Genomic DNA, 8,688 nt, shown 5'->3' on the forward strand with positions numbered 1-8,688 from the left:
GAATGCAATGTTCATCTATTAGTATAGTTTTCAATGAATTTGGGAGGGTGTAATATATATCTGCAGTTTAACATTACATCACTAAGATTTTATAACCATTAACTGTTCTTTTGAGGAGAAAGAAGACACGATATATTTTAAATTAAACGAATTGCTCATTCAATCATAAATCAATCAATGAATAAAAGTACAACATGAGTTACTTTGTTTCTGCCCCTGACGAGACAAGATGATCCTACATCTATTCTAATGAACAATATTGTTGAAAATAAGAGGAAAATGGCACCGCGAAGCAAAACGTACAACCAACCAGAGAGAGATGCCAAAAAATATTATCCTAGTTGGAGCTGGTTACAGGGCCGCTGCTAGATAGTTTCGTGCCACTTAATATATTACCACCAATTGTGCTTATTTGGATATGTGGATGGATTCTTGATAGGAGCACCTGATATTTATTTAACCAAGGTTCAAAAATTCACCATTTTCTCAATATGTAGGTTGTGCATACACGTAGCTAGAGGCTGAGCATACTGGTGATAAACAACAAAAGGAGCTGAAAATAGTAATATAGGAAGCACTTTGTAACTACATGCTCCATGGGTTCAATTTTGGAACAGTAATTATTAGGCTGGAGAAATCATTTTCTTTCCACAACTTGATGGCCTCGAGGGGTGCTTTCTGACTTGCTTTTATAGATTTAACAAACTTGATTATTGGAGAATGAACTCTTTCAGGTGTTATATCCATGCCACTATCTTCAACTGACACACCAACTTCTTCTTGACCGCCAGAATGAGTAACAGGTAATGTTTCTTCCTGACTCTCAAACACTGAAGCTTCAGTTTGAAACGAATTCAGGTCAGTCAGTGCTGCATGCACAATTCTTTTACAGATTTCATCACTTAAATTAAACATCCTTGTGATATCGACAGAAAATGGTGACGGACGATCCACGATAAGTATTGCACACATAACCAGTACCTCCTAGGCATTCTGCAATAGCACCAGTGAAAATACCACAAAGCATGTCCACTATAAGTACATCTTGATTTGCAGTTACATTCCCTAAGTAGAGGAGTACAGATAGTGCATCCACTCGTATGAATCCAATTTTTTCAGGATGTTTCTTGAAATAAGCTTCACAAATGCTTTGTGCAAACTGCAAAGGGATGCCTCAATAGAACTCGAGGTGCATATTTCTCCTGTTTCTTAACCCTATACTTTTCTTGTGAAAATAATGTCTTCTTCTCTAAAGTTGCACTATTTGCAGTGAGCTTCAACTATTTCATACCTTTTTGCTCCCTCCTTCGCATCTAGTCAATATCTTCACTAGGAGACTCTGGGCAGTATTATTATCAACTACTGCACGGTTGTCTTTAGATCAATCCACATATTTTTCTTCAAGGTGGTTACTTACTGCATTCTCAATAAAACATGTCAAAAGGGTCCTTCTTTCTTTTCTAGACTACACTTGAAATAGATACCCAAATGACCAACCTATAAGAGGCTGAAGAGAACACTTTTTATTCCCAGTTTTCAATGTCGAGGCAATACTAAGACGAGAAAAAACTAAATGGTTTTGCGATGAAGGGGACCATTGACTGATTGAAAACTTGTTTAACTGAAAATATTAATCCCTGGAATCAAGCTTGTTTCTTTGTCTTGGAAACTAAATCATGTGCAAGTTTAATAGCAACAGACATGAGAGTGTCTGAAGTCGTACAATATGATAGTTTAGCGACTGTGATGAGAGCATTATTGGATAATTTACCTTTTACTTGCTGCTTATCTCATGCATTATGATGTACGAGTATGACTAAGTGAAAAAAGTGCATGAATATGCCATTTAGCTATATTTGATTGTGTTGTATTTTTGACAGTTTGTGTTCTCTTAGCTATAAAGGAAAGGAAAGTTATATTATATATATATGTGACTCAATTTTATTTTATTTTTGAATATCACCTTTAGTGTGTGCATTATTAGAATTTATTAATTTTGTTAAAAAAGTGTAGGAGGAGTTTGCAAAAGTAGTGGTTCCTATTATTCTAATATGCGTGGCATTACGGGTTATATCACCATTTTTATTTTATGAACAACGGTATAATTGTTGCTTCAATTGCTATGTATGCTTCCCCTTTGGTTGTTGTGGTGAGTCATTTTACTAATTGGATTTCAACTTACATATATATATATTGCTAGCTTAAAAATATTAGTAGTATATTAGCTAGTACGATGACTAATAACCCGTCCCCTATAGTACACGATGATTTCTAAAGTAATATTAATGTCAAACAATTTGTAACATTTCTCTAATAATTAATACTCATATATGTTCAGAAGAGACAAGTGATAAAGACAGAGTGTGGAGTTTATGCCATTTTACTTGTCAATATTCTCTTTTCTTGCTACTAGTCTTTGGATGGCCTATGGACTACTCAGTCATGATCTTTCTAGTTGTTTGTATATTACTACTACTTATCTTTTTAAATTCAGATTAATCTAAGATTTAAGTGTAGTAGCTAGAAGAATATAACTTCAACTAGCTTCTCATTTCACTTGAACACGGATCTCCTTTTTCTTCTCTTTTCAGACTCCAAATTTAGTGGGAACACCCCTTTGTATCATGTAACTTATACTGTATTTCAAGTACCAAAAGAACCCTGTAAAGGAATAAGAACGATAGAAATGGTCAAATTTGGAGTATAACAATGACACTTTCAACCAAGAATTTCAGTTAGATCAGAAGAAAGAATCAGTGATAGTTATCACTAAGAATCTCAGCACCAAGATATGATGACCTCTCCTTGTGTATTTATTAATTAAGGTATACTACTATAGATTTCTCTGTCATTGGATATATTCTCTCATGTGTGTTGAAATCTGTTTCCTTCTTGTTATAACTAAGTAATATGTGTTATTCATTTTGTGATTAACAGGTAAAACCTAGCTCAAGTAATATTTTTTACTCGATAGAAAGTAAGCTTGCTCATAAACACATGAAAAACAGCTCTCCTCTATGGGCTTGACACAAACTACACCCTGAAATTGCTCGAAAAAATTGTTGGACCTAACTATTTTCATACATGAAAAAAAATGGTGGTGGAACGCAAGAGCCTAAGCAGCTGGATAACCTAACAAGACTTTTTGTATTTATATTATTTAATAGAGGATTGTTAGTTTTTTTTCCTTTTCCCATGAAGCAGTTGTGTAAACAATAATATGACTGATGTATTATGGTGTGTATTTGTATATGCGCGGAAGAAGATTGTGATAATTCTATATATATGCATTTGATAAATGCCATTAACTTTCTTTCTCTCTCTCTCTCTCTCTATATATATATATATATATGTATGTATGTATACTGCCCAATTAGGATTTTTAGGACTAGTAAACTGATCGTTGAAACTATTCAAACACTAATTGATAGTATATGTAAGGACCAGTAAATATAGCTCCTAAAAAATGATTTCAAGACCAGATTTTTGCCAATTAGAGACCAGAAATATGGCCCCTAAAATAATTTTAAGGACCAGTTTTATACCAGTCGCAAACACCATTTAAGGACCAGCTAGTCCATTCCGTCCTTAATGACTTTTAGCGAAGAAGGCTATAAGGACGGGGTTGCGATCATATTTTCTAGTCGCTATTGATCTTTAGGGACTAGAATTTCATTTTTAGGGACCCATTTTCCCTTCTCTATCGGGCCTTTTTCTTGTAGTGAAAGGGTGATAGGTTTAATTTTTCAAAATGACAATTAAATAAATATGCTATCTAATCAAGTAGATATTTTTCTAGGAAGAAGAAGGGTGCGGTCGGATTTGGAGTGAGTTGCAGAGCAACATAATCGTAAGTTATACATGATCAATAGATGCTTGGAAAGTAGTTGAAGTGTTCTTCCTAAAGCCAGGCCAACAAGCAGGGGTGTCTGAGTGCTGTAAATTGTTACAAGAGTTGCTTAAAAACTACTGCAAATTAATTGTGACAGCCATAACTACGAGAGTCAAGGAAACCATAACTACTGGAGTCAAGGATAGGTTTGGGTCTTTTAAGTGATGAGGTGTGATGTGATGCTTATGTGGAAATTCTATGTGGCGTAAATTAATACACATGAAATATCATATTTCATTCCGTCAAACAGAGGGGTAGAAGTGAATCAATAGTATGATCTGAGGGATATTTTTGAGCCAATAGTATGACTAAAGACATTTTTGAGCTAGAATATAGTTTAAGGATATATGTACTCTATTTCGAATAGTTAAATGATAATTTTAGCCTTTTTTCGTTTTATTTATACAGTGACGATTTAAAATAAATTTAAAGTAAAAGTCTATTTGCAGCTTTTGTTGTTGCCGGAACTATGTGGTATGGTTCGGCAACTACCCCGATTGAATTATTTGATGCACTCTCTTGGCACACATTTCAATACAGCACAGATACCTACGCACTTTTGGTGTCTTGCAATAGCATTTCCTATCTTTTTTCCATGAAATTTCCTGCTTTAGTAAACTAAATTAAGGAAAATAACAAAAATGGTTCTTAATATATTTGAAAATTTCATTTTCTATTTATTTTTATTTATTCAATATTGATTTTGTATATTTTTTAAACGTAATAAATAAAATGATAATTTTATTATATCACTAAGTTATAAGCAGCACCTTAAAAGCACGAACAAGCCACATATAGAAAAACATGTGAGTGTGGTTCTAATCGGAGCCCTAGGTATACTGTACTAATATGTGTCTTGAAAACATAAATTCAATGCTTTGAAAATAATAAATGCAATGCTTTGAAAAATATCTTTAAAATGACTATAGTTAATAATGAGAAATTAGAAATTAAGTGATAAATTATCTTTTTTTTATTAAATTAAATAAATAAAAATAAATAATTATTTTTAATATAATAAATAACTAAAAGTTGACAGACAAAATAATTTTTAATTTTTACATACGATGGTAGAATAATCTCCACATCTTTGGTGACCTTGGTACTTTTTGCCAACTTTTGTTCAAACCACCACGACAATATATCGAGTGAAATTCCACGAGTGAAATTAGAAAATGATAAAATATACATAAACTTTATAATTATTTTATGGAGATAGAAATATTATTTTCTGAAGATCATCTACTTAAATGTATCAGCCCCAAATAAAAGGAAAAAACAATAGATATAATATATTGGCTAAAACAAAAAGAAATATAAATTCTATACGATAAAAATAATAACAATAGCAAATAATATGACAATCGAAAAGAAACAACATAACTATAATGACACAACTAGTCCTATGATCAACCTTAAACTGTCACAGGCCAAATAACATTCTACCCCTACTAGCCATCTACCTTAATACGCGACATTCATTCCTTTCTATCTAAGGTCATGTCCTCGGTGATATGAAGTTGCGCCATATTCTATTTAATCACCTCTCCCCAATACTTTTTTCGATCTTCTCCTACCCCTCCGCATAACCATTAAATCTAACCACTCGCACATTCTAACTGGAGTGTCGACACACATCCTTTGCACATGTCCAAACCATCTCAATTTCGCTTCTCTTATCATGTCTGCTACAAAGTTTACTTTCACCTTCTCCCGAATAACATCATTCATAATCTTGTCACTCTTAATATGTCCATAGATCCATCTCAATATCCTCATTTTTATAATATATATTTTTTGAACATTAGATTTCTAAACTGTCTAATGCTCGACCCCATATAACAAAAACGATTTAACCATCATTCCGCAGAAGATACTTGAATCTATTATGCATAACACATTATTCTATATTATCGTGGCTATTTTCACGGTTGGAACCCATTTGATCAGAAGCTATGGGCCATTATTAGTGGTATCATCATCATCTCCTTAGCATCTCTCCTCATCCCCTTTTCCCAACAAACCGACAAACCATAGTTGATCAGATTGAACTTTGCATATCTCCTTCTCTCTTTCTCACACCAAAATATCTCATTCTTCCCAAATTGAAAACACCCAAATCTCTGAAATCTTGCAAAAACGCCCAAATCCATGCCAATTCCGATTCAAAATCAAGAAACTAAACCGAAAAGATTGATTTCCCTATTCATAAAATGCGTAATCATGGCTTTATTCCTATCCCTTTTCTTGATTTTCCTTCTTTTTCTCGGTTTTGCTGCCCTTGTCCTTCTCCACTTCTTAATCACCTCCACCGCCTTCCACCGCCGTCATCGCCGTCGCAACCACCACCACCGATTTCCGGCGAACCCAACATCCTCGTTTGATCTGCCTTGTGTGATTTATTGTGGGTCACAGCAATCTTTTAGGGATTGTGCGATTTGCTTGGAGGGATTCAAGGATGGAGAATTTTGCAGGAAATTGCCTGATTGTGGACACCTTTTTCATGTGAAATGTGTGGATTCTTGGCTTACAAGGGTTTTGAATTGCCCTATTTGTCGGACCCGGGTTCGGGTCGATTCGGGCAATTCGGGTTCTGTTATTAGTGATGAAGATTGGAAGAGATGGTGGGCTGTTGGTGTTTCAGGGTAGCTGAAATTTCTGCATTTTGGGGTTGTAAGTTCTTGACAAAAATCCCTTTTTTGATACTTTGTTTATGTACATATGTTGAGCATTGTAATGTATTGTCAATTTAGTTGATAGTAGCTAAGGATATGGTAAAAATTTATTCAATAAAGTTGGACAATTTTGTTGATAGACCTTTTCGATAACCGCGCCAGCTTGTGCATACCTCTAACCGATTCCATGGGGTGTTTGCTGTTCCCATCAGCACAGTTATCGGTGCATACCTCTAACCGATTCCATGGGGTGTTTGCTGTTCCCATCAGCACAGTTATTGGTCGACGGATAGGAATAAATCACTTAGTGTTTTTGATTTATTATCGTTGTTGTATATAGTATTGTGTGTGCTTGCTCTAGGTGGAGATTTGAGTACCATGAATGCATTAGTTAGCAATGTTGCTCGGACTCTTAAAAAATGTCACTTAGTGCGTGTTTGATCCTCCAAATCTAATGCATTTAGAAGATCCGACACGCATGCAAAAATATTTTTGGATAGACTGAGTAACATGGCTAGTTAGAAGTTGATGATTTTTCATTGGAGGAGGTAAATTTTGCTGTTATCATATATCACTTAAATGGTATGTTGATTTTACCTCTTAGTGTGTCACAGAGCTATACTTGAGAAATATGTGTACAGAGTTTTAAACATACTAGGCGGAGTTACCCAGTATCTTTGTCTGTGTTGTTGGGGAGTTAAGCACATTTCGAGTTGAATAGTCGAGGTGTATGCAAGCTGCTTGAATGCCACCTTTATTAGAAGGAGGAAAACTTTTGTACATGCATTTCTGTGCAAATATATGTGTTTTGAGATGGTTCGGGCATGTGAAGAATAGATATGCGGATGCCCCAGTTAGGAGGTGTGAGTGGTTGACCATTGTCGGCTGAGGCGGGGTAAAGGTAGGTCTAAGAAGTATTGAGGTGATTAGGTAAGATATGGTACAGTTTCAGCTCACCGAGGACATGACCCTTGATAGGAAGGCGTGGAGGAGATTAGGGTAGAAAGGTTAGTAGGAAGGTGAGTGTATTTCTTTTGATTCTCAGAGTATTAGTATTCTTCTTGTTGTTTTTCCTTATGTTTAGATTTCTATTACAACATGTTATTTTTTAGTACAATATCTTATTTTCTTCTTGTTGTTTCTGCTTGTTACTACTGCCTCCTTTTCATCAATCTTTCAAACGAGGGTCTATTGAAATAGCCTCTCTACCTTTTCAAGCCAGGGGTAAGGCCCGTGTACACTCTATCCTCCCCATATTCCAGCTGTGGGATTACACTTGATTTGTTGTTGTTATTTTTGTTTTGTTTTGTTATCTAAATGGATGCTAAATTTTGAGAAGTCATAAAGTATTATAGTCTTGGGAATGTCTAGTTGATTGAAGCATTTTGATTTACTCTAGGAATTGAAACAAGAAACCACAAAACAGGACACAAAGTAGTACAAGTTAGAGGAGCAAAAGATATGCTGATACCAAGAGGAGAATGATGGAGAGGAAGTGCAACGATTTGCTTACCCCGTGAACTTATGGAGGTTTGAATCAATGACTTCTGATGTGAATTTCACTGCGTAAAACAACATGAACTGTAGTTTCCTTCATGTTTCTTTTAGTGTAGTTTCTTCCCAAATTAATGATTTGGAGATGATCATATGTATAAATGTAATTGCATGCTTATTTTAGTTGATCGCAAAACATAAATTTTTGCCTTAAAACTGTGTATTGTACATGGATGAGTTTTGCACTTTTCCTTGATTGTGTCTAACTTTTTTAATGCTTAGTACTGTCTCTAAATTGAGGAATACATCTCTATTGTACAAATGTTTAGTTGGGAAATGAACATTTAACCGTTCAAGCTTTTTGATCAACGGGGCATGAATGAACTTTGATATCGTTTATTATCTGCTTAGTTTCTACGTGTGATCGAGCTCTATTCCTGCAAGTTTGCTTCTTGTTCTTGGCAGTGCAGTTTTATTGTTATCTGTTTTCTCTAAGCCATGGCATTTGGTAGTGTCTGAACATCTTCTTTGGGCAATAGCTGTGGGTATTATAGCAAGTCCTTAATTTGAAGGTAGTATTATAAGCCATTTCATTTATAAATCTTGCTTAAGCCATGTAGATTTTAG

General features: G+C 34.7%; 1 long non-coding RNA gene and 1 pseudogene across 1 annotated transcript; one reads left to right on the forward strand and one right to left on the reverse strand.

Annotated features, from left to right (window-relative positions):
• Positions 1 to 337: 337 nt before the first annotated feature.
• On the reverse strand, positions 338 to 1,756 carry LOC129893001 (uncharacterized; annotated as a pseudogene).
• A 3,749-nt stretch (positions 1,757 to 5,505) lies between these two features.
• Positions 5,506 to 8,312, forward strand: LOC129891612 (uncharacterized). The gene is made up of 2 exons (XR_008767217.1): positions 5,506 to 6,565; positions 7,967 to 8,312. It is a non-coding gene; the product is annotated as an uncharacterized LOC129891612 (long non-coding RNA).
• The last annotated feature ends 376 nt before the right edge of the window (positions 8,313 to 8,688 follow it).

Source organism: Solanum dulcamara, chromosome 6 (genome assembly GCF_947179165.1).
Source record: "Solanum dulcamara chromosome 6, daSolDulc1.2, whole genome shotgun sequence".
In the NCBI taxonomy this organism is placed as follows: Eukaryota; Viridiplantae; Streptophyta; class Magnoliopsida; order Solanales; family Solanaceae; genus Solanum; species Solanum dulcamara.